This window comes from Gallus gallus, chromosome 3 (genome assembly GCF_016699485.2).
Source record: "Gallus gallus isolate bGalGal1 chromosome 3, bGalGal1.mat.broiler.GRCg7b, whole genome shotgun sequence".
Classification (NCBI taxonomy): Eukaryota; Metazoa; Chordata; class Aves; order Galliformes; family Phasianidae; genus Gallus; species Gallus gallus.
The window spans coordinates 1472645-1499519 of NC_052534.1; the positions used below are offsets into that span (position 1 = coordinate 1472645).

Consider the following 26875-nt stretch of genomic DNA (forward strand, 5'->3'; position numbering starts at 1 on the left):
GCAGATGGTGGCCAAAGCCAGGATGTCTGACCCAGGCTCTGCTGCCAGGCCATTGGGACTGCAGGGATTTTGCCTTAGGAAGGGACATCCTTAATGCATGAGAATCATGTTTTGGCTTTTCAGTACCAGTGACACAAGATGTTGTGACCTATGATGTGGCACTGGAAACCCTGATTAATTGCCTCAGAATACTGGTGTGAAGAAGACGATGTGAAAATTGTTTTTCCCAAGCATTTTGTAGGATGTAGTGGCGAGGGAGTGGAGGATCGAGGACTGAAGCTCTGGCATAGGGACTGTCTGCTCACAGGAAGCACATTAAGTTGTTGTGTTCATCCTCCAGCTCTTCTTTCATTCCACTTAACGGGCTTATCTCCTCTCTGACTGCACAGGGAGATCAGAGTCCTCATCCTGCTCCTCTGAATGGTGTCAGAGGTACCTGCGTAGAGCAAATATCTGCAGGAGAATCCGTGGTGACCATTTGCATATAGCAAAGGAGGTTGTTTAGGGGGTGCCAGCCGGAAAGCTTCTTACTCTCAGCTCTGTGAAGACTCAGACCTTGTGAGGCACCAAATATAAGTGGATAAGTGGCTTTTGTCTGTGTAAGCCCAGCAGCCCCTTCGTACAGGTGACTGAAGCAGTAATGAAAAAGTAAGACTCTGCCCATATTCCTTTGAAATAAAAGCTGGTGTGTTATTCAGAGAATTTCCTGCATTTGTTTATATGCCCTTGTTTCTTTACATAGTGCAGCATGCCTGCTTGATTCATAGGCCGTTTCATTTGTTTCATTTCCAAAATGTGGGATAAGCAGTGCACTTAGCTTTAGATTCTAAGTCCTTTTCTTCTCCATGTAAAATCCCATCTGCTCTCTTTGTGTGCTACTCCCCTGCCTTTGGCTGCAGCAGGATGCTGGGAGACAGGGAGCACATCTGGGAGTGCACTCCTTGTGCTTATGTTCCAAATGAACGTGGCATTATCTTTCAACCTAAAATCACCTCTTTGAATAACTACTTTTTTTTTTTTTTTTTTTTTTTTTAACGTGGCACAGCAATGTGCCCCAGCTTATAGCAAAAATACACGTGCAGAGGGAACCGCAGTTGAGCCTGTAGTCACCAAACTTACCTGCACAAACTCCTTGGAAACAACTGCACACGTTGAGTCAGAGGACATACAACTTTTGCTCTCTTTTCTTGAGCACTGAAAGGATATTATTTTGAAAGTCACTACACCGCAGCCATTTTTCAGCTCCTCTGCAAACAGAAGAGAGCTTTGCATTAAGAAGTTTTTTGGTTTTTTTCCCCCCCTGAAATTAAATGTTTTTATCCTTTTTTGGGGGGAGAGAAAAGTCCTTCTTATCAGTTTAGAAATAAGGAGGCAAAAATTCTGGGCTTTTTTTTTAGGGGAGGGTTCTTGGATTTCTTCACTCCCCTTGTGTGGTTCATTTCACTGCTCTTTCTTAGTGCTTCTCTTCCATGCAGAGGGGATAGTGCTCATATGTCTCTGTAAGGTTCTGGGGGTGGGCAATGTCATCTTATTTATAAAATATTCTATGCACTATCAGTAGTAAAAATGAAGTATAAGCCCCAACTATCTCTCTGTTATTAATTCTGGCATTAGCAAGACATCTGCTTTTGCAGCTGAAGATGACTTCTCCTTTTTAATATTAGTCCTTCTCATTCTGCAAGGTGAGTTGTTCAGCTCACAGAGAGAAGTGGCCTGGAATTCACAAACCAGAGCTAAACAGAAATAAAAAAAAATAATAAAAATAAGGGACAGAAAAATTAGGAAGAATGACCAAATAAGCCAGGCATAAGCACTGGATTTTTCTCTTGCATTTTAGTCATGAGTCATGCTGCAGTCCTCCCTTCCAGACGAGCTGAGTGAGGCAGAAAGAAAAGTAACTCCGATCACATAATAAGCTCGAACTTGAACAGGAATCCAATTAGCTCTTTTGTTTTAATGCTAAACTATGTTGCCTTGACCTCAGCCCACAGGTAGCGTTAATGTCCGTGGCTATTGTCAGGCAGTTGTATGAATGTGTTACAAAATTAAATAATGTGGCATTGTGCTGTATGACTAGCACTTACATACTAAATTATCACAGCTCTCCCTGACCTTGGCAGCATCATAGGGTTCATATTTTCAGAAAGATGAATTGTTCTCAGAACAGTTTCTTCAGTGTTTTAAAGGCACGCACTTTTCTTTAACCTTATGGGCACACGGCTTCTGCCTGCTTGTACTGACTGGGTTTTAAAAACACCAATTCCGATACAATGCCATCTGAAGTCAATACAAAGGCTCTTAGTAACTTCTGTGCTCTGGTACTTTACTCTCAAATGAAACTACCAGATTTGAGCCTAAAATGGGAGAAAGGGATGCAGTGCACAGTTTTATGGACTTTAGAACAAAATCTTCTAACTGTGTGTTCAAATTCTTGGCCACCTTTTTGTAGGGTCTGCAAGCGACACAGGTCAGGACATGGTGATTCTGTTTACAGGCTCAATAGCCACAGATCAACACAACAAATTCCATGTAATGCACTTGCAACTTGTCTGTAGTTGTCAGTCCCAGAGCTGGTCTGGGGCTTTTTGTTCGGTTGGTTTTCACAAACTGCTGATTTAAATTACAGAAATCACTGCCACGAGGTATAATTGACTCTAAGGGATGACTGGGTTTAAAAACTGATGTGAAATATCAGATTTGACATGAACGTACATACTGAGAATGGTCCATATGCACACGTGTTTCTTTGTTTAAATGAAGGGGTGCCAATTCTCAAGGCAGATGTGTGAGCAAGCAGTAAGATGTGTGCATTAAGAACCTCACATCTTCACAAAAAGTCATGCAGCTATTGCTCCTTATAGTGCTTCCTACACATTGCTTTGAAGCATCTCCTGTTGGCCACTGTCAAAATCAGAATGGATCATTGGTCTGACCCAGTGCAGTAATCCCTAGGTTTATGTCTTTGTTAATTAAAAACTGCTTTCGACTGGCTGTCTTGTGAGTAGAGAGATAAAGAAGAAGAATCAAATCATTTGAACAAATTATTAATACAACATTCTAAACAAGGAAAAAGAGTAGAAAATAAAGACATACTTATAGCCTTTTCTTGGAGATAGTTTTCCAGTACAGTGTAACATAAACAGATTAACTGCAGTGTTTATTCAGTGTGAAAAAGCAGTTCCAAGAGCCCCAGGTGCTTGCCAAGTCCATAATTGTACCTCCTTAAATACTTTCATTACTTGGAAGTACAATAAGGGAAGCAGAGACACATGCTTTCTATTTTCTTGTCAACAAAACACCTCCAAGAAATTAAACTCTATTTTCTCTAGAAATTTTCAGCAACATTTTTCCCCCAGTCTTGAAGAAGAAGGGAAAATGCCTCTGAGGTGATGGCAGAATGACCTCCCCTTGAAGGGATTCTTGTATGCAGAAAGAGAAGGACTGAAATGGAACAATCAGAGACATATTTATTAAAGCTTCATTAAATTGTGGAGGCCATTAAAGGCTGTAGCAGTCGAACATGGATCTAGATTTGTGTCCTACCAACAGAATAGCAAATAAAGGGGATGCTGTTTTCTGCAGAGTTTGGCTGTACTGCTCTCCTTGCAGTAGAGTTAGCTGAACAAGAGAGTGCCCACAGATCATTTACCCACTCACTCCTCAAGAGCCATTGGTCCTCATGTACACAATGAAGACAGCCCAGGAACTGACTCCTGTTCTGATGTTCACACAGGGTGCTAGCTGCCACTAAGGCTTGGTCTTCACACCATGTCTCTGCCCATTGGCCGACCCACAGCCATGCGTCGTTGGGCCATCAGGTACCTGCTGCATCCAGCAGCTTTTGTCTTCACCCCTCCCTCCTACTCCAGATAGGTTATACAATTTCAGCCAGTTATTAAAGTACTGTGCTCTTGAGCTCAGAAACTTGTGCTTGTCAAGAGCATAATATCTTCTGGAGAGGTGTGGATGAAGACATCTGTTATATTTCTGTAGCCTTACTGCTGTTTGAAATACGGATTCTTTGGGTAAGCCAACTACGTATTCTATATGTAATATGTCTCTTCTCTTTTGGTTTTGCCTGCTATTTCATTAATTGAGAAAAAGACAAGAACTTTTCTGATGGTGGGGCCAATTCACTTCTTCAGCCTTGTCCTAATGTCCAGCTGTAGTTCTGCCCTTGACCAAGAAAAGAAATATTAAGTTGGAGTGCAGCTGAAGTGTACCTTCTAACTGCATAATGGTGAAATTGGACATGATTACATGCCCACGGGTCATCTGCAGATAAAGCCTTTTGTAATCTGATCCTCAGCCCTAGCCTGGACTTATTGCTTGAAGAATATCGAAAGAGGTTTTGAACTGAGAGTTTTAGGGTCACACAAAACTGCATTTCTGAGCTTCTTCCCCCTAAACACCTGAATGCATGCAGTCTAACTCAACTCTTGAGGGAAAGGCATGTGGAAGGTGAGATTTCTTCTTCATACAAGGCAGAAAAGAAACAAGTAAACTTCTGCTTCAGAAACTGCATGTGAGCACAAGCGTAAAGAGAATTGCTCATCTCACAGTAAGAACAAGCCTGTACAGTTACATGAAATTTGGTCTTGGGAAAGGACGTCTGAATATTTTATTTATTCCTCTCATATCCCTTTATGTCTCAAGCCTTGATTACATATCAAAAAAGAATTTCCCTCATCTTTTGTAAGAGACGCTGTGATGTGCTGCGTTGTCTCTCTCCGACTAGTTTCATATTGCTCTAACCTGCGGTAATGAAAAGTGATGCTTTCTCAGAGCTCTGTGGTAGGTGAAAGAATGATATCTATCCAATGATCCTAGTAAAAACTGAATTGTATTATTATACGATGCTTAGGGAGGTATTGAACAATGCACATCTAAAATCTGGAAATTCCTCCATTCTCACTGGAGGGGGAGTCTTTCTCTTGGAGGAATTTGGTTTGGAGGGAGCCCCCACAGGAGAGTGGAGGCAGCAAGGATGCCAGAGAGAGCGTGTAAGGAGAGATCCCTCTTCCCACACCCACGGAGCCTGGCGCTTTGGGATGCGCTCAGGAACAGAGCTGGGAATGCAAAGGTGAGCTTTACTTCCTTGAATGCAGAAGCCTTCCTCAGTGGCAGAAGAATGTCTGCATTTCCACATCAGTTTAATGGTTCGCCTGTAGATCACATCCCTTCATAACACAAAGAAATAATTTTGTCCTGCTGTGTAATTAATACACATGTACAGTGTGGCAAACATTTTCCTGAAGCCTGCTTGTTTTGCCTGTAAATTACAGGAAATCCTATACAATACACCTGGGAGCCCTGCAGTTTGAAATTAGAATGGCAACTATCCCCGCTTCCTCCTGCCTGCTGGCTTACCAGTCAGACTGCAGAACTCTTTTTTGTTTAGACATGTAGTAAGTTCAGATTGTGACACGCTTCCTTCTCTTTGGCTTAATATGAATATGAGTTTTAATTCCAAAATGAACCCAGTTTATGGCTCACTGAATTGCTACAAAGGGGTGAAACTGCACAGAAGTTTCCAGTTGTGGGTTTTGTTCTGACACACGCGCCACACAAATTTGTAACCAAATCCCCAATGTTCAAGGAATATTGGCAGTAAAATCAATGGCCAAGCCTTAGTTCTGTGTGATGTCACATCTATATGAGCCCTGAGATAGTATTAAAATAGCAACAGCTGTTACTTATTGTCGACACAGACTTTTCACAGGTAAGCTCCATATTTTCCCTTCCTCTCCAGTACATTGTGAATCTCAGTGAGAAAAGAACCTGCCATGAAAATGATGGTGCTGACTGATGGAGCATCATAACCACCAGTCCTTATGAGCGTGGTGCAGAATAATTGCAGGGCATTTCCTGCACCTCGTGTGTGTAGACAGAGGGCTTCGGGCCAGCACAGGGTGCAGCAAAGATCTCCAGCCTCCTGGTGATTTGGGACCTCTGTGCTGCAGAACGTGTGGCTGTAGCTCTAGCTGTTGGATGAATGCTCCAGTTCAGGAAGGGTATGGTAGTCTGGGGAAAAGAGCTCATAGCTCTCCAGTGCTTCTGGACTGCTGCTGGTGGTGGCAAGAGCTGCTTCCCCAGAGCTCTGCCAGACATAATCATATCCCTACACGTGAGAGAGACAGTTCAGTCTCTTTGAAGCTCTCTTCTGACTCTAGCTTCTTCTCTCTTAAACTAGGAATGGCAATTGCATCTGTTTATTAGCACACATCAGAGACTAGCAAATTTCCATCACTAGGAAGATCTGTTCCCTTTAACAGAGGCAGACAAAATTCTGCTCTCTTTTTCATCAGAGTAAATCTAGTCTAAGCTAGGGCTTATGCTGTCTACCGCTTGGTTTGCCTTGAAGTTTGATGATGTCATTCAAAAAAGACAGGACTAAAATAAGAATGTGCCTTCCCTGAGTGGCGGTGCTGGGCGGAGCCATCCCAGTAGGGATTCCCCATAGCTGTGACTGGTGGAGCTGGGTGGAAAAATAAAATAGTACTGGTTGAATACAGTTGTGCATTTTTTACTACTGTATTTCTGACCTTCTTCTGTCAAAAGAACTCTCCCAGCCCCAGGCACTTTAGTAAGATGTTCTTCACAAGTTTTGAATAGCAATTTGTAAGCACACAGAAATTCAGCTGTGCAGGAAGATCTGCTTCCAGGGGTTTAGGCTTCATCAGCGTCTCTGTTTTGAAAAATGATCAGAAGTGCCAAATGCTGTTGCTCTGTAAGGCCTCATAGGCACTGGTGTCTCTGGAAGCTGTTAAGTTGAAGCCATGATGTCACCATGGAGGAATATGATGTCAGGACTAAGAAAGAAGGAAATAAAACTTGCTAAAATTCCTTTTTATATTTGGAAGTTTCTGCTTTCCATTCCACAAGAAATACTCTGTTCTCTTCCCTGTAAACTTCACCTTCTTTACAAGTGCCCCTGCCAAGAGCACTGAGGTACACAGGAAGCACCATTCCCCAGCTCCCTGTGGGAATGGAGCTCCCTTTTATTACTAGAACTAGTTCTTTCTTTAATGGGTTAGCAGTAAAAGTAAAAAATAAAAAACAAAAATAAAAAAAAAAGAAAAAGAAAGTGGCCTTTTTAACTACTACAGCAGGTATTAAAGAATCAGCCAATCTCTGGAATCACTTCACATTTTCAATGGGGCTTGGTAAGGAGTGTTATGGAGTTTTTTTGGGTAAAGTTTATTGGAACTTCACAGTAGGACTACAAAAATGTGGATACTCTGATTGTTTTTGTTTAATAAGACTCCAGGCTCCTGCCCCTACCTCACTTTAATGTCTTATTGCTCCTTAAATTTTCTCCCGAATTCGAGTGTGTGTTTTCCAGCAGTCATCCCCATGAATGTAATTTTGTCTTATCCTGCAAGGCACTGCTTACCTTTCATATTTATTCCGCTCCATAAAACTATGTAGACTCTTGCAGAGTCTTCTGGTAAAGCCTTGGGTCACTCATACATCCTTATTACAGATCACATATCCAAAAAAAAAAAAGGGGGGGAGGGGGGGGGGGGAATCAAAAGAGAGCTTGAGCCAATATCAGAAGTTATTAATCTGCACTGTGACTATACAACTGCAAGTTTGGTTTGGACAGATAGTTGTGAAAAGCTAAATTCTGGGTTAGGTATCAAACACTTCCTTCTCTTCCCGGAGCAGCCATGGAGTCACTAACTTTGAATTTCTGGACTGTTTCCATTCTTTTACATGACAATGGCTCTCTTCAGGACTGAAGAAAGCAATTAGGAACAGATGAAATGACTCAAGCTCCCATTAGGCTTAAACTGAGCCTGTTCTTAGGAGTTTAAGTCGCTGAACTTCAGGCTTTTCCTTTTTATTTTTTTCCACTTGTTTTTTTCTTCCTGCCTAGCTATCTTCCTACAAGGTTCTGCCACTGAGCACATATATTTGAAACAGTAAGAAACAGAGAGTGAAGTAAGAACTGCAGGAGAGCTGCATTTTTTGTTCATCAGGGTCCTAAATACTGATTTTTCTTAAGCTTATCTGAACCAAATTCAAAACCTTTTATTTCTTGTCTGTTGCTAATTCTTATATACTCTTGGGGATGCTGAAAATGCACTAATATTTACTCATATGTTTTTTCTGTGTGTTACTGGTTAGACTATCTTGTCTAAAATAACACCTTTATCACCCAGCCATTTTTCTAACCAGTCTGGAAATGCCAGAGGCTCAGCAAGCTTGGTAGTTCTTTTGGTAGGTGAAAGAATCATGACAGGAGTGGATATTCCCAACCTCTCACTATTTTAATTAAGAGCAATTCTCAGTAATGGACTTTGGCTGCAGGCTAAATAAATACCACTCCTGAATATTTTCTTTAAATCATGCAGAATTGTGTTAATTGAAACTTTCACATCTTCTTCTAAATTGAATCCAACTCGGTTCTCCAATTTCTGTCTTCTTGGGAGTGTCGCTGAAGTCCATCTGCTAGCAGCAGTGTATTTAAAGCACGCCTGTGTATTCTCACAGATCTCTTACAGGGATCACATACTGCCTGGCCATGAAAAGCTGTCTTTGGGGAGAAACATGACATGATGCAAAAATAAGACTTTTATTTTACCAGTTGAAAAATAATTGTATCTCTTGGTCCTTTCTGAGGTACCAGCTACAACTCCAATCTTCCAAATTTCAGGCAGAGGACAGGAATGAATCATTTTTTGATGTTAACATCACTGCAACTTTCTGAGGGCTGAATTTGTAGGCTCTCAGTTTTCCCTCAAGCAAGCTTATTTTGACGGTCATTTCTCAAGAAGGGAAGAAATTAAATGACTGAAATCTGGTTTTGATAGAAAGACTTAAAATGAATGGCAGGCTGAGAGGAGAGGGACATCAGAGAGCCCAGCTCCATGGCTCTTGCAGCATTGGTCTCTTCTCTCCATCTTCTCTTCCCTTTCATTTGCTATGCATCCACCTCCTTTGCCTCTGTCAGTCCATACTCCCTTGAACTTGTCTAGAATTTCTGCCTTTAATAGCCTTCTTCCCTTGCAGATTATGGTTGGACACCAAGTTCCACCTTGTCTCCTTCCTCACATCGTGGATCTGCTCTGCAGAGATGCCTTCTTCTAGCTCTTCTTCACTTCTCCTCTCTCCCCCCCTTCCTCTCTCCTGCTGTGTTATCTACTCCTCCAAGGCTGGCCTCCCTACCCCACTGTGCCCCAGCCATCCCCAAGGCAGAGCTGTTGCGGTGGCAGCATGCAGTCATACCATTGGCAGCACATCTCCTTGTTAAGCCTGTGGGAGAGTCTCAGACAAAGTACTGAAATAAGTTGATTTTTGAGCTAAAACACTTGGATAAGTTTTAACCTGACTATTTTGTTGCTGAGGATCCATAAAGGACCTCTGCTGAATTCACAGCTTAAAATATGTTCCCAGCCAAGTGTGAGAAACAAGGAAGCATGGATAGTGGAAAAGACCATAAAGAAAAGGCAGCAGTCATCTTCTCCTGTGCAAAGTGTAGGCAGTATGCTGGTGATTCTGGGGAACAGAATGGAGAGAGAAAATGGCTACCCTTGCCAAGCAGGAGAGGACAAATCCACCAGGAAATTAGCTACATTCTCATGTTTCTGGCAGTTGTTGCCAATAACAGAGGGAAAAAAAAATGCAGAAGGAAAGAAAGGAACTTAAGTGCATTTAGCACATGAGATTAGGATCAGGTTTTCAAAGGCATGGGCAATGTGTTTCCCCCAGTTTTGCACCACAGACATATGGGCACGCAGACCCGTGTTTGTACTTACCACGTCAGCTGCAGATAGTGGCAGATTGCCTGTGGACAGTTTGCTGCCCCAGGTCAGCACTTGCACTTGACCACCTACCCGTTTGGAGTCTGATCACTCTGGAGGAGATTTTGCTCCCAGCAGCCTCTCTGCTTTGTGTTTCTTCAGAAGAGCAAATCCAAGGAGAAAGTTGGCTTCTGAGAAGGTTCCAGTGGCACAAAGAAGTGGACTGATGACATCTGCCATCCGAAACCATCCCAGAGACTGTTCCAGAAGATGCACAGGCCTCACCTCTCTATCAGCCAGAGGGTGTGGGTTTGGCAGTGAAGCAAACATGGCTTTATCTAGTTCTTTCTTAAGCATATAACACCACCACGGCATAAGGTTCAGTCCCTAGCTCCTGAGTGTTATGACTGAACATTTTCCATGTATGCTTGAGCCAGAGCAAGAAGTAACAGAGCAACGGGGGCTGTTTTGTGCACGCTCAAGTGCCAGGCATAGCAACAAGAGCTAAGGAATACTGGTTGGATCACAACCAAAATCTTCCTTGCTTTAGTGAATTCAAGTCAAACATCAGCTGATATTTGTTCAAAAGGTGGCTTGATTTTTTATTATTTTGAATATGGTTTAATTGTATTGAAATTATAATGGGGGTTCAGTAACCAGTGTCTTGAAAAATTAACTGAATTATGAAAGCTGAAATGTTGCTAGCAGCATCAGTTAATGACAAGGTCACCACCACTGTCATATTCAAAATAAATGTCACACATGAGTGAAACAGAGATGGCAGCACTGTCCCATGATTCCAGGTAGAGAAAATGAAGCAAGGGCTCCTTGGGTACTGTTTTATCCCATGTTTGAATCTAATGCATTCTTCTTTCAGCTCCTTTTGGTTCTGCCTTGTTCCCTCAACATATGGAGTCCCTAGGTATTTAGCCATAGCACGGAAACTTTGGGGGCTGGGAATTACAGATCATGAATAGATTGAAAAGTCCCACTAAATGTTCCCTTGGGTTATTTGTGTAAAGATTAATTTTTGTTGTTTCTGCCTTTTACAAAAGTCAAGTAAGTCTGGAATTATTTTTTCACACAGGCTGTAAGGGGGATCGGTCTTTTAGTGTGCCACGTATGCCAGCACAAAGCACATAGAGATGCATCTCAGGAACCAACAAAAAGGTGCTGTAAATGAAAAGAGAATTGTAAGAGATCCTGTTAGGAAAAAAAAAAATGGGAAAAGTTCTTGATGTCTGCACGCTAATTTAAAGTCCTGATTTTATTATCCTGTGTAAATCAAACCAGAAGATAATGGCACTGTGTTTGACCCTGTGCTATTGAAGGCAGTTACAGCAGGATTAGTCCTGGCGTTGTTCAGCTGGTGACTGAGCGACCGACAGAGGAGGTTATTCAGAGCCTGCTCCCTTCTCTGAGCTTGCTGCATGAGCCACTCAGTGAGGCTGGAATTAAGCAGCACCTTTGGCTGCTGCATCTTGATAAAACAAGTTAGTGGCTTGCTTAGGAAAACAAGTCTTATTCAGAACTAAAGCCATACTTTGACCCAAAAGCAAACCTCAGCCAGAAGTGGGGCACACACCTTGTTGGGAACAAACTGGCACAGAAGCCCAGCTGGGTGGGGAATGCCTGATGACTCCCCAGGCTGCCTCAGCACAGAAGCCAACAGACTGCTTTCACTGGGCATTAAGTTACCTGCAATAGGTGGTAACAGCCAACTTGAGAGCCTTAAAATCTTAGCCCACGCCAGCTATTTACACACAGAGCATATCTCTGAGTCGTTAAACCAAAAAGAGGGCAATGTACTTTGCTTTTCTTCCTCAGCTCTCATCACAAAGTCTTGTATGTCTGAAGCCCTCTGTGGAACTGCACCCTGCCTGGCAATCCATACCGCACCTCCCAGCTCACCTCCCTGCCCAAACCTCCCTGGGTCACAGCATGTGGATGGGTGGTATGGGGCCCCTCACATTGTCAGGGAGCTCCAGCAAGCCAAAGGGAGAGCTGCATTGGGATCTCACCTTCAGTTTGGAAGGGTCTGATAAGTTTAGTATGGATCCTCAGGAACCAGCTGGGAAAACGATCTGAAAGGGTGAGCAGTGTTGCCAGTGCTAGGGAGAGAGATGGGCAGAAGCTTCAGGTGGGAGGAAGGTTGAGGGAAAGAGGTGAGAGAGCAATGAAATAAAACACAGTTAAGTTACAAAAGACAAAAGAAGACTTTATTCCACATAGAAAAATAAATGTCTATGACTTTCAAGATGAAATGGTTGAACTTCAGAAAGTTTTTAATATGTTTATGATAAATCCTGTGATTAATATTCAAGACAATTTCAGGATAACATGGCGCCTCCACATTGTCCCATTAAATCATGGAGATCTCTGCCCTGGAGATATAGGGCATTACTTTCCATGGTTTTTTGGAGGGTCAAAGTTGATTTCTAATGTTCAGTATTTACTGGAGGAAAGGAGCAGCCTAACAGACACAGGTGCTCTGTACTCGAAAGGACTGAAATTCCTCTGGAAAAATACCCTACTGAAAATTCCAGCAGGAATGGTGTTTACCTTCATTAAGGGAATTCCTTCCGTTTAAACACAGTCAGCTTTCATTGAAAAAGGAGATCTGTTCTTTTCGTTATTGCTATGTTTGACCTACACTAGTGCTGATCTGAATGAACACAGGATGGAGAAACCGATAACCGTCTTTAGAAACACTTCCTGTAGACAGGCCTTTCCACAGTGCTTATCTCCTTTGCTCATTGTACGTATTTTCTTCTGTCACTATACTATGGTTAGAGAAGAGTGGATGTTTTCAACCTTCCCTGTGCTGTGAAGTAATTCTCCAAACTGAGAGCATCTCAGAAACTCATTTATCAGTAATGCCAAGGCTGGTTCTGTTGTGCCACCCCTTTCCATTTTACCGGTGTTTGCAGGGGGAGAGAGGAAGGTCAGGATGATGTGGAGCTGTAGAAAAAGAGTCAGATGATAGAATAAAAAAAGAATTTCACCCTGATAATAATAATAGTAATAAACTAATTATTTAGCAGAAAAATCCTGTTACAGGACATGTTGAGCTCAATAATCCAATTGCACTGACGCTTTATGTAAGCTATTTGGGTTACTAACTGTTTGTTGGTGCATCTTGTTGCTCTGAACAGTTCAGTCTCTTATGTTAAAATAGACACATTTATTTTTTGTAATCATAACTATAGCAGGATGGAATTCCTATGCATTGAGAGCCCAAGCATTTAAGCAGGCAGTTATTTCTTTCATCAGACAAATGCATTAAAAACTGTCTACCTTCTCTGCTGCTATCCACTTACTTCCAATTTTTGCAAAGAGCTATAGTCCCAGCTTTATCTAGATTTGCTCAGAGCTTTTGTGAGCAGAAGCTATTGCTGTAAGCTGGGAAGTGTTAGAGAGGCTGCCCCTTGTAGGATAACAAAGTGCATCTTCAAGTAAAGAATTTGGAAGATTTGGGCTCATAAATTGTTTTTATCTGAGCTCCCCAGTTCACACAAACCAATATTTTTTCATGTTCAGTTGCTCTCCAGACAGGTATATGGTTGCAGTTCTCAGGCTTATAAAAGAAACACAGTGCACAGTGCACTGCAGGGATGTAGCAGAGGCACACAGACCCCAGCCACGTGTGTAGGGGTGTGTGCGTGTGCGAGCTTGTGTGTCTGTCAAGTTATTTATTTGTCTCTGAAGCTGTGTTTTTTTTTTACTGGGGGTTCAAATCTGGTCAAATCACAATGTGAAATGTGGAAGGTGAGCTTGACTTCAGCTGTAAGTAGGATCTACGTGTCTGGCAATCGCCAAATATATCAGAGAGCTTTCTCTGCTTGAAATCAGCTCCCTTCTTCCTAATGGTCAGGGAGCTAGAAATCATGATAAGAACCCCTTCCACCGCTGAGTTTTTATGGGTAGTTTCTCCATAGTTAATAAATGAGTTGGGCTTGATGGAAGCGCACTATGGTGTTTTGGTTTCCAGTCCGCTGGGGGCCCAGCACTGCATTCTTCTTGCTTCCCTGGGCTCCCCTTGAACTAAATGGGAGGTGTGGGTGAACAAGATCAGACCCCTTGTCTGCAGACACTGAAGCCACATGCAGCCCACAGTGACCTCCCTCACTTTCTGCAAACACGAAATTCATTGCTAGTTTGAAAAAAAGTGAGGCTCTTCAGCTTCTTTTCAAAATAGAGAGAAACAATAGGGCACGCTGTAGTGAGTTCTCAGTCTTTTATCTTTCTACAGATTCAACCACAGTATTGATTCTTTATTGACCTAAACTGTCCTAAGCGTGGCTGTGGTTTTTTCTCATACAGTCTATGGGAGAGTTAAGGCAGCTACTACTTTAATATTGATTTTTGTGAAAAAGGTGCAGGAAAGGGGGCAATTTGTGTCTGCAGTTGCTCTTCACTATAAAAGATACCATTGTTAGGAGCTTATAGCATTATATCAAGGGTCTTAATCTGTAGCAATCTTTTTTTACAACTTAGAAATAGGCTTGGGCAAATGTGTTATTGGTGTTAATGATATTTTGAAGTGAAGAAAATTTGTCAGCCTTTCTAAGTAAAATGCTCAAGTTAACTGTTTCAGAACTTGACAGGTTTGTTACATCTCTTTTGCAGGAATTATAGCTTTTGTTTCCTTGGAAAAAGAGGGGGAAAAAAAAAAAAGAGAAGAGAAGAGAAGAGAAGAGAAGAGAAGAGAAGAGAAGAGAAGAGAAGAGAAGAGAAGAGAAGAGAAGAGAAGAGAAGAGAAGAGAAGAGAAGAGAAGAGAAGAGAAGAGAAAAAAAGAAAAATAACATAAAAAAAAGAAAAAGAATGTCCATTTGAATAAACAGTGATAATAATTTTATCTGAATAAATCTTTAATAAATTGAAATTATTACTGCAGGCTTAAATAAGCGGTAAGATTTGACAAGAAGGGCATTATCATCTAATTATACTTACTTTATGAAAGAGAGGGGCAAGGGCCAACCTGTGAGCTGTCTGAACTGCAGTAATAGAGTGATCCCCTCTGCAGACTAAAGAAGGAGCCATCAGACAACAATAACACACAAGCGGTGCACTGAACGTTGCAGTGGAAACCATGATTCACAGATACACTGTCTTAATTGTTACGGAAGCGAGTAGAGTGGTACGGAAAGTGCATGGCAGAGCAGCCTTTGCTGGATGGATGAGAGGATCCCGTGCCAGATATTATATGATACTCCTGAAGGTTTCTTTAATTATCAGCAGTCAGTGCTGTGTGTGAGCTTCCTATTGGCTCAGCGCTCAGCATAAAGCCGCGTATCTGCATTGCAAACAGGTGTACAGGTAGAACTGGTACGTAAATTACCTTCTTCCTGAGGGCATCTGCCTTCCTAGGAACACTTAAGAAATGCTGAGAAGACACCTGTGAGCGGCTCTATTGGTGTCTCATATTCTGCTGTTGGCACTGGATTATAAAGAGCTGTGCCCACTGAAACATCTTGCCTTTCTCATACGAGCAGTGGGAAAAAACAGGTATGTTAAGTGGGGTAAAACAAACGTGTTCACATGCCCTCAGGTGTGTTATGAGTGAGCTAGTACATGTGGTATTCCTCTAATACCCACTATTTATTTATTTTTTTTCCTTACAGGGAATCAATAAACGGAAAAATCATTGCCTGCTAATGTTCACAATCTCTTTGAACGTTGGATTTGTTTGGCAAATAGGACTGACTTGTTTAAAACCTCCACATGAGACATTTATTTCACAGAGAGCAAAAAAGAAGAGTGATCATCATAATCTGCTGGAATTAACAACCTAGCATAGCTCTTGGCTTAGATTAACTGCTGCATTTATGGTGTACTCCAAAAAGCAGTTCTCTTGTGTATGTACAGACTGTTTTGTTTTGCATATTTACATTTTTTATTTATGAACTGTTAATCTCAGCCCTCCCTAGATTATGTCCTTATGATACATATTTTTTCATACTCACCTGGCGACATATGAGCTTTTCTCATTAGAATCTTGTCTCACTTAGCACTTAGGTTGGAACAACACCATGCAGCAGGGAAAGGCACTGTCTTTCATCCCCTGCAGAAGTCCATCCATCCTTCTCAGCCCTCGTAGACAGGCCTGAGCCATTTTGGTCACCGCAAGCAAGGAGCTCCAGGCTGCGGTGGGGACAGCACACACACAGGCAGGACAGTGAGGGAGTGCAGAACTTTGGGAGGCTCTTCCAGAGCTGCACAATGAAGAGAAGGCCATGGACAAAGTAATGACTTCTCCACTCTGTCTTTTGAAAACAGCTTGGCAACTCTGGTGGGATCATCCCCAAACAGTGCAGCATGCAGCAGATATTGAGCAGGTTCATTGAGGCCAGACTCTGATATCAAAGGTGATATGAGTGACTGACATGGCCACACCACCACGGCAGCGTGGAGGGCTATGGTCACACACACTCCCCCATTGTTTCCCAGGAGCAGTCATATCTCACCTTACCTCCCAGGGCTCAGAAGGAAGGCTAGAAATAGAAACATATTACAGATGTGCACTGGGGATGTGGTTGGGCTTAGTTTCTGTTCCTTTCCCCGTTGCAAGGGCTAAGCATGCTTTTGCATTTCTGAAGGCTGGGACTGGCCGCTGTGAGCATAAATCATGATGGTATGGTAAAAAACTGTGAACAGCGAGGTCCTTAAAAAAGAGATGTTCAGACACCTTCATCTGAAGTAACAGAAGATGCCCCGCAGTTACTGTACACACTAGGTGTCAGTTTGCCTAGATGTTGCTGCTTTCATACAGCCTTTGGTACTTAAATTCTCTCATTTTGTATATAATTCCCTATAACGTGCCAACACTGCAGCCAATATAACTTCATGTCTTTTTTCACTTGTGCCAGAAAGCTGAACAAGTGGGATGAGGTTACGCTAAGCAAGAAGGAGATCACTGGCAAGAAAGATCTCAAAAGTTCACAGAAAAGCAAGAGAAAAAGAGACACAAAAAGATCTTGTCAAGAAGAATGCTCAGAGCACCAAGTTATATCTCCCTCGACATAAACACATACAGACAAAAATGACTCACTGTGAGTCAGAGAGAGGGGTTTTATTTACACCACAGAACTTGGAAATAACATTGCTGCCGATTCTGTTCTGTTCAGTGATGGTGGGTATAAGCACAAGGCTGCTAACACTTCTGTATGAATCAACGTTTTAAAATCACTCCTCCCTTCAGTCAGAACTGTTTTCTCGCTTATGTGAATTAACCTACCGAACTGGCACATGAAATAGTCTGTTTCAGTATCTATTACTGAATATGTTTTGGCCTGGATCCCTACAGCAGTTAGGAGCTTGAGTTGTACTGAAATCACTGAGCAGAGGGGGAAAAAGAAAGTATTATTCCTGCTCTTTTCTCTGAGTAACTTTCAGACCATGACCTGTGGCCAAGCTTTGTGGGAGAATCTGTCCTGGCACCCTCCTCCATGGAGGTCCTGTGTGTGGGACACAGCAGTGAGGGAGAAGCAGGGCTGGGAGGTGCTGTGAGCATGGGACAGAATACACCTGGATAGAATACGTCCCTACTCTTTGTGAGGAGTGAACTGAGATGTGCTCATCTTTGACAAGGTGGATACATTTCTCCTAGAAAGAAAACACTTTTTGATCTAGAAAAAACATCTGAGCTGCTGAGAAATATTTTGATAGATGTTTCGTTGCCATCCCTACCAGTCATTCATGTCCAACATGTCCCCTGCCGCCATAACAGAACAGCAATACTTCACAATGGCAAGTCCAGATGCATTTTGAATGGGTGCTCTATGGCTGGTGATGTCTCCTGCTTGCCTCCCAGCTCCTACAGCCCCCTGTAAGACAGCATGGTGATGAGTCTGTTGTTGGAATTTGGGACAGGCAGGGGACATCACACATTCGGCAGTAGAAAAGCTTTTCTTCTGTTCTCCTACAGAGGAACTCTCAACAATTATTTTTTTCTAAACAAAATATGAAGTTTGGGGCAAATATTTAGGGTGCATTCAGATGCCAAGTGTAAAGAGTGGGTGAGAAGGTGTGATGTCTACAAACAGAGCCAGTACGCAAAACACTCAGTTATGGACATGGCCAAGGTAAATAGGACTGCTGAAACTGTCTTAGCCCCCCACCGTCCTCATGTGTGGGTTTATATGTGCCAGCAGAGCCAGGTTAACCTTAATTGTGTGTTGTTTAACTTGGCTGTAAACGGCCAACCCTTTTTCTAACTTGGCTCCAATTGCAGGTATCACACCTTTCCACTACTGACCTTTCTTGTCTAAATTGTTTTTTTAATGCATATTAAATATTTTTGATCTACTTTAATTTCCTATGGCTTTTTACTGCAGAAAATGTTACAGAAAATATTTCTTCTGATAGAAAGACATATTTTAATAGCAAAAGTCTTACGTTCTCAATAGCTGGGCAGGTGAGCAGGTTGTAGAATCTGGTTCTTTCTGAAGGAAGTAGTGTCAGAAAACCTCACTGAAATCTGATGTACTGTTTTTTTCAGTGCATTCATTGGCAGAAGTAACAGGAGTGCAACTTCGTCACAGCTGCTAAGTAAGAAAAATATTTGAACTGTAATAACTGATCGGTAATTCTTATTTTCCTTTCAGCATCGTGTTTCTTAATAATGGCTTTAATATGTCAACAGTTTGTTAATGTGATACTCTGAAATTTTGAGAAGATAAAATGTTTCTCCTTTGGAAGGTAGAATATTAAAAACGTGTCCCATTTAATTGCCTTTTCTGACAGTTTTATCTGCATGCTCCGTGTAACAGAGGTATTATAATTGCTGGTTGACAAAAGGTTTTTATAAGTTTTGCACACTCTGTAACTCCAGGTGTGATGCTCTCCATAGCAGCAGTGGCACACACGATCTGGGGACTTGGCCCAGTTCTTACAGAATTCAATTGAAGAGCTTCTTTGACATCAGTGGATCAGGTCTTTCATGATGAGAGCGAGGAGTAATTATTTTCTGCATGTGGGGTGTCTCATCAGGAATTACGCAGTGGTGAGTCAGTTTGTTCTGGCAGTTAAGCTTGCACCAGACTTTCCCTTATAACTCCAATTTTGTCTAAAACCCTAAAATCCTCAGCAACGTGACAGTGGACTGAGAAGGGTGGGGTTTCTATCTAGCGAGATAAAGCTTAGGTGGTCTTGGAACCGATCCCACTAAAGCAAGGGACAGCGTTAAAAAACCCAGTACCATTTGTACTAATTAGCAACTTTGCTGACAGCCTCTGGTGAGTAACTCATTACTGTCTATTTGTGCGCTTGGCTTATAAATCCCCAAACAGCCAGACTGTGCACACTATTGTACTTCAACACTGTTGTGGTATCAGACCTTTTTCTTGAACATTAGCATGCCTCCTTCTTTCTCTGTGCACAGCACTTGACACATAAGTAGGTCAGTGGCATGGAGACACGGCCCCTAAGAAGGAAGGACTTCCACTATTTCTTTTTATCTCCTCTCCTGGTCCTGAAGAAGAGATGAATAAAATCTATTACTTGTTGGCATCTCTCTTGCTGATGCTACCTGTTTCTCAGCACATTTTAAATTTTGTCTGATTCGACCCTCACCTGTGCTTGTGGGCACGAGATCACATATTTCAGTATACTCTTCTTCTCTTCCCTCTGTAATCCATATTAGTCAGACCTGTTGGAATTTGGAAGAATTCTGAAGTACTTTTGCCATGGTTGCAAAATAATGTTCTTTTTTCAATTTCACTACATAGATTCTGCTGCTCAGTGATTTTTCCCCTATCCTTTACCATAGGCCAGGCCCTTTCCAGATGGTAATGAATGATTCCCCTAGGAGTATCATTTGCTCAATTCAATGAATTTCTTACAATGCAGATACATGCATTTCTTTCACATACCAATTTGGTTTTAGTTTTCTTGCAGTTTATTGGCTTCAGTCTCTATACTCTTCGTGATCTGTTGCTAAAACTTCTTTTCCCAGCTCCAGTAGGTATCTCCAACTATACTGAAACGTATGCTGCTGTGATGGCGATCCTACACTTCTGCCTCTCTGGATGCATAGTCTACATATTCAGTGTACTCTTTTCCACCATACCCTCTCCTGACAACATGTAATAAGTAGCCTGAGCCTCTAATCTAATTTATTTTGGCTATGATCTTTTTCCAACTTGTGCATTTAGAAGTAATGGTGCTGATAGTACTCTGTCCAGTGAAGCTACTGTTGTGTGTCTAACGAAACAAAGAGGACAAGGATGAACAGACATCTCTTAAGAATGCATTTGGAGGACACTGCACAAACAGAAAGGCCTACATGGCAGATTCTACTTTTTACTTATATGGTGATGTGATGATAAGGAAATGCCAGAATGAAATTATGGTTGTATTTTTCTCAGTAATATTTGCCTTGTTTAAACGAGCTTTTGCAAAAGAGCAGAGATGGGCTGAGGGTTAAATAACCAAGTTACAAACCAGCAGCAGACCGAAGTTCCTTTCTTTTTTTTTTTTTTTTTTTTTCCTGGCTAATTGCAAGACGTTGAACTGGTCACTTCAGTATTCCTTAGCTGTGGTTTCTCTTGTATCCAGAATGAGCCACACGTTTTCCCTCGTTCCACTGTCCATTTGGCAGAATGGGTCCCGCATCATCACAGAGGAGCAGGTTTGGGAGCATCATTCAGCTCACTTCACAAATGCCTATAAGTGACTTAAGAGCTTTTTGGATGAAAGGGAAATTGTTATTAACAAACAGTTTTGGTGCTTTAACTCAAGACAGGCACCAGATTCTTGAAAATAACAAATGGCAAAGATTTTGCTTAAGGAGCTCCCTGTGGGTTTGGCTAGATGGGATTCTAATGAGCAGGTTTTTTATTTCTGGGAGACTCTGTATCTCCCTGCCACAATTATTCATGTTCAAATCCTAGAGCCAAATCCTGCCCTTGGATGCATGTTTGCTTCTCCCATTGGCTTTCTTGAAATCTGCAGGCACTTTTCCTAAACCACCATTTGGCCTCCAGTTGTACTGTGGTCATATTTGTCTGTCCAAATGACTGTGGCTCTCCATTTATAATCTTGCAATTTGCAATCTCTTTTGAGATTCTGCTGTGGTGTTTTGTTGCTTTTTCTTTTCTTTTTCTTTTTTTTTTTTTTTTTCCATTACAGACATCTTATTGTAATAACGATTTTTTGTTAAATGGAACCGCATTGGTAATTTTGGCTGGCAGTTTCTTGGTTTTGTTTTCTTTCATATATTTTTTGAGAGTATTCCCTACAGCATTTTGAAGCTGATTTCTTTGATCCGACTCTTACGTTTTGTCTGTCTAAACAAATTTAATTTTGCCTAATGTGTCTATGCAGTTCCTAGTCACTGTGGTATCTAGGCACTAAATTATAGCCCTCTTCTGATTGTTTTCTTCTTGTAACGAAGCTAACTTCCTTTCTGAGTGAGTGACCTAGTCATTGTCATGCTTTTGTAAACAGTTTCTTCTCTACCTATTGATTTTGGTCGAACATTAGCAACCGCCTGCTGCTTCAGATTGGGAAGGAGAATAACTGTCAGATAGGCATCCACGTGCATATGCACACGGACTTGGACACCTGCTCGTGGAGTGGACAACTTCTGCAGGTTTATTCTCAATGAGAGTTGTAGCAACAGCTCCAGTCCAAACTGGGGCAGTGCCATGGGAATTTGTGTAGCATTCACTCTAACAAAGATCTGCCTGCATAGGGTTGGGATCCTAATTCCTAAATTTTGGTATTAGACTCTGCTATGCATGGAAAATGCAAAGCTGAGAACAGCTTAGCATATTTTTCCTACAACTGATGCCAGTAGCTTTAGCCATCTCTGTGTTTTTGGGTAGGCACTTGCTGTGACAAGCAGGAGGTAAGGAATGTGCTCCTGCTTGAAAAGGGAAAATCCAACCCATTTCTGACAAAACATTGCCTGTGGATTTTGATTAGGAAAGGAAGACAAAGCCCTCTCAAATATGGCAGTGTTCCTCTATGAGCAGTACCCATCTCCTCAGATACTTCCCCCTCTCTTTGCAACGTAAAGACGCTGCATCCATTTGTGCTAGATAGTTTGCTGGCAAGCACCAAGGAACCATCGCTCTGCTCTTTGGGTAGCAGACCTATGTAAGAAAGTAATTCACAGACTACAGATTTATTGTCAATTCTGTTATGCTTAAGGCAGGCAGTAATTTCGGTTTTCACTGCCATTAGCTAATAATAGTAATTAATTAGTAAATCATGCCGTTGGGATCTCAGGGTGAACTAACAGGGAAAATGTAATTTTTTTTTTTTTTTTTTTTTAAAAAGAGGCTGATAATATTTCTGAGTTTCCTATCACAGTTGAGGATTTATGTATGTCCCACTGCTCCAAACTGGATTTCTGAAGAAAAAACTTACATCGCCCACAGCACTGTCTGGGAAGTGTTTGAAGCAAAACAAGAAGCTGCACCAAAACTTGACAGAGAAGTGCTAGGAGATGAAGGGGAAGGCAAGAGGGAATTGTGTTCCTGCGCTAGCAGCTGGAGGAACAGGGCTGAAACCTATACTGGGAGAAGCTCAGCCTTTCCTCTGCTAAAGGGGAAGTCTCTGTTCCTCAGGCGAGGAAGGGGGGAAGGAAGCCTCCCTGCTGAGCACTCTCTTACAAGGAATTGCTGAGAGAATCAAAGCTGTATTCACATTACCGCTCCATATTCACGTTACCCCTCCAGTTCCAGCATTCACGATGCTCTGCTCTCCTTGAGGTAGGAGGGAAAGAGGCTTGTTTCACTGTTTGGGTTTTTCCCTAGTTTTACTTGCTTATCAATGGGGAAGTTTGGGGAAGAAAACACTAGAACAAATACAGGGTTTTCAATTCAAGGCCATTTTAAACCCTTTTTTTCTGGCTGAAAAAAAAAAAAAAAGAAAAAAGAAAGAAAGGAAAGTGGGAGAGAAAAGAATTAAAAAATGTGAATTAGGCTGAGTCATTTTCACTATGAATTGTTTGCAGCTGTCAGAATCTGATCTACATACTTCACTATAGCTCAATTTCCTCTCCCGGTTAATAACACATTGAACAAACAAAGTAGACTAGACTCCTTTTTTCTTTCAAATAACCTCGCAGTGGATCTGCATTCCTGGTATAAAAATATCTCTGTTAGCTTAGACTATTTATAGAACATCAGAGAGCTGCAAGATAGTTAAATATTAATTGATTACCATCAAATAACAGACACTAAAACTCAGTATATGAACTGCCTTCCTCTGCTGAATGAATTAATAGCAAGAGGAGCACTGTACAGTTGTGGTTTACGGGCTCCCCATTCAGTGTAACAGGGAGGCAATGTGTTTGGCAGAGGAGACAGAAGGGGTCTGGGCGTCCAGCTTCAGCTGAAATCCCTTACATGCCTCTGGAAGGATCAGCTCTTGGGAGCTACTGTCTGCTCTTGGGTGATCCCTCTGGGCCCAGCCAAAGGTGGCACTGTGGACTCTTCCACAGTATCAATTTCTTCATCTTTCCTTTCAAGTGAAATAGTTAAAAGCAGCAATGGTGACGTGGCACCACCTGTGTGCAGAATGTAAAAAACTTGGGACTGCAGAATATTTTGATGCTTCTCTAACAATCTGGTTGGAAATAGCAAAATGCTGCTCTGGCCTATCTATTCTGTGGCTTTAATCATTGCAAATGTTATAAAGAAAAGTAAAATATTTAAGAATTCAACAAAAAAAATGAATATGGAGAGGGAAAAAAAAAAGCTTTCAGGAACATAAGCCATTGTTAGAGTTGGAAAGGAGTGAAAGACCTTAACTTAAAGATTGCTGCTCGTCAATCACAGGTGATTGCCATCATCTCTGAAGCAGGGCTTGTGCGTTCAGGATCTTCACTTCAGGATCTTCACTTCAGGATCTTCTAAGAGATCTCAGTTGGTTTTGTAAGAGAAATCATTTCCCTGTGCAATTTGCCTTTTATCAAGTCCCAGTTCCCACCACCAGGTTTGGCAGTGGGCAGAGCTATGGCTCTCGGGCACCGGAGAGCTGTGGCAGTGCCCTGACTGCACAGCTAAGGCTGGTGCCACCTTAGGGATGCCTTGAGAATTTGGGGTACTTCTACACCTTGGCGTGCTCGCTCCCATGTGTTTTAAAGAAGATGACTGATGGATAAGTGGCCCCTGCAATTTTAAACATGCCTCATGGGGAAGAAGAAAGTTAGAATAAAGCAAGAACAGCTTCTAAGGCAGGATGGCAAGTTTAACATCTGCCCCTGTTGATTGCTGGCAGATTGTAATGCACAGCTTACAATGTAAGGTGTGTACAGGAAGTCTGCAGTTCCCTTTTTATTGCTGAATGTGCACATTTCCAAGCAAAGGTGACATTTTTGTATGTCAAAACAAAGGTAGGACTGCACAGCCTTTGAAACATCAAACTCAGATGGAAAACGAGGATTTAGAATGGCTTAATTTGGGCTTTATTAATACCTTTGGGGGAGAGGGATGGAAGAAAGATTAGGCAGATCAGAGCTTTAAAAGTCATAGATCATGCATTTAATAGCTCTAATTCTTAAATACTCGAAGGGCTTCATAAAGCCATTTTCTTCAAGTGCAAACTCTTTCCCACTTTCGACTGTTGCATCTAGACCTCCCAGGCTCTTTAAAGGAGCTTGCAAGTGAAAGTCTTCAGGTCTTTCCATCCAGAAGTGAACTTGTACAGACAGAATGTCTGCAATTGGTGTTCTTAAAAGGATCCCACAGGGAGGACACGTGCAGACACACACTTTCATTCAAGGTGCATATCGTATTATTTTAGGTACACAGCAAATGGTCTTCAAAGATGAAGAAAGAGACTTTTGTTCCATGCAGTTACATTTGCTGAACTGGTACACATCTAGAAAGACTGGATTTAAATGAAGTTACTGCTAGATTTGGGGGGAAAAAAAATCAATTCTGGTGTGATAAGAAATTGATGGTTGGATTTCAAGGTAAATTTTATCTAAAACTGAAATATTGACTAAGGCAATATTAATATTTTGCTCTGTTCTCTTTGTTGCAAAGTGGCATTCCACACTGCATTGGATTTTGTCATTAGCATGATATTAAAATAATTTACCTCAGATTTGTTTTAAATGTTCTAAAGCCATTTTAAACTAGCAGTGTAAAGCAGCAGTTTCTATAGTAGCTATTGTGTAGTATAAGTACTTTTCTCAAATAAAATGAATATCCTGGGATAAATATTCCATGCTGAAACAATAAGCTAGTAATAGTTTTGCCCATAGTATTTGGTTTTTTCACCGTGACTGGGGTTTTCATATTGCAGTTTTTCCAATTGTATTTAACATGAATTCCTGAAGCTAACACGGCCTGGGATGCTGTGACCAACATGGATAAAATGGCTGAGATCAGTGTGAGAGCACAGTGCAGGGGAAGGATATCAGTAAGAAAACAAATAATTAGACATTAAGGGCATGTGAAAGTGGAAAGTAATTTATGTCTTTATGGAAATAATAACATTAAATACCCCCCTCCCCCATCATTTTCATTCTGGTTATTTAAAATCAAAGGTGCTAGATACGTTCATATTAGCTGCTTCATAAATACCTGTTTCTGCTTCTAAGACTTGGCTGAGCAATGCCTATTTACTGGACTATGCTTTGCTGTGCCACGCTGATTTCTAAGTGTGCACCTTTGCAGATGCATGAGCTTAGGCCATGCTGCCTCTGGAAGAGCATCCTTCCTCCTAACCACTGCTTTGCACACCCCAGCACTGGCCATTGCTTCCAGGTGTGCTGGCACAGGTGTCTTTTGGGCTGCCTGCTACCTCAAGAGGTCTGGTTTATCACACTGTAGTTTGGTTAGGCTTTTTTTTTTTAACATCTCCAAAATGTTGGGGGTAACCATTGGGTCACTGAGCCTCAGTGTATGGGCTATGGCCAGTCCTGGGGCTGCTGGGCTGGAGGCCATGGGCTGTGTCCTCCCAGCCCCAAGTGTGGGGTCAGAGAGCTTGAGTGGACACAGAAAGCAGCCATCGACCATCTGGCCTGGAGGGTGTTGGAAAGGCAATTACAGTGACTGGTTTTACAACCAAGTGATCATTTATCCTACTAGCGAATGCTGCTCAACTCTGGGTGTATAGGTTATAGAGTAATAAGAGTTAGAGTATCTATAAAATTGCCATTGAACTGTAGATTAATGGGAGGTAAAGTTGTTGCCCAAGGGAATAACCAAGCTTCAGAAAGGCGTGTCCTAAATCGATTAATGTTGAGTTCATCTCTGCTGGCAAAAGAGTGGTGATTTTCGGTTGAGCTCAGGGTTTGGTTTTCAGGCAGGAGTTGCCACTTTCATCTCTTCTCACTCAGAAAGGACTTGGTTGTTTCTGAGAAAGCTCCTGAAAAATTTATGAATAAGATGGCCTATTTCTTTTTCTTTCCATCTTTCCTTCTTTATTGCTACATCTTTTTGAATGGGTAGAGCCAAACCATGCCAGCACTACTTTAGGCATTCTGCACCAGATAAGGGATTCAATTCCTTTCCCTCTTAGTGACTGACATAAGCACTTCATGGTTGCTCATCTCCCTGAGCATCATGGTTTGGCTGTCCTCTCCCCAACTCATCTTTCAAAACCTTATTTAAAACACAGTAGTTGGTTCCATTGCCTTTGGAAGCAATTGTTGTCTTAAAAAGTTGGCTAAAGAGGAGTGTGGGGTCTCCAGAGTGTTGTAAGGAGTACATAAGCTGATTGTGTCCAGCACATGATCCATGATGCTGAAACTATCAGGGTCTGCTGCAGCACCTGGGAGAGGTTGCACGGGGCTTCAGAATAAACCACTGCTGCGTTACCAGAAGCCCAAAGAAGCTGTCTCCTAGATGTCTTGCTAACAAGCCCCAGAGATTCATATCCAGTAGCTGACTCTTCCGAGCTCACAACAAGAACCTTTCCACAGTGTTTCTATAACCAGAGCAGTGCCAGCCTGTCCGTCGGTGCTACGCTGAGCTGACACAATGCAAACAGCACTGCCCATCAATTACCAACAAAACGGAGGCACTGCTCTTCCCCACCACTGCTCGAGTGCTGCGAGTCAGCGTGATGCAGGGCCAGCACTGAGGCAGCTGGAGCAGGACCTCAGAGGCAGCAAATGCAGCATGCGCCACGATGTTTTCTGATTCTTCTTCTGCTTTTT

General features: G+C 42.0%; 1 long non-coding RNA gene across 1 annotated transcript in view; it reads left to right on the forward strand.

Annotated features, from left to right (window-relative positions):
* Positions 1 to 24824, forward strand: part of LOC101748294 — a 414590-nt gene extending 389766 nt beyond the window's left edge. The window contains exons 5-6 of the long non-coding RNA XR_005858964.2: positions 14379 to 15258; positions 15375 to 24824. This is a non-coding gene — a long non-coding RNA (uncharacterized LOC101748294). The remainder of the gene's footprint in view (positions 1 to 14378; positions 15259 to 15374) is intronic.
* Positions 24825 to 26875: the final 2051 nt, after the last annotated feature.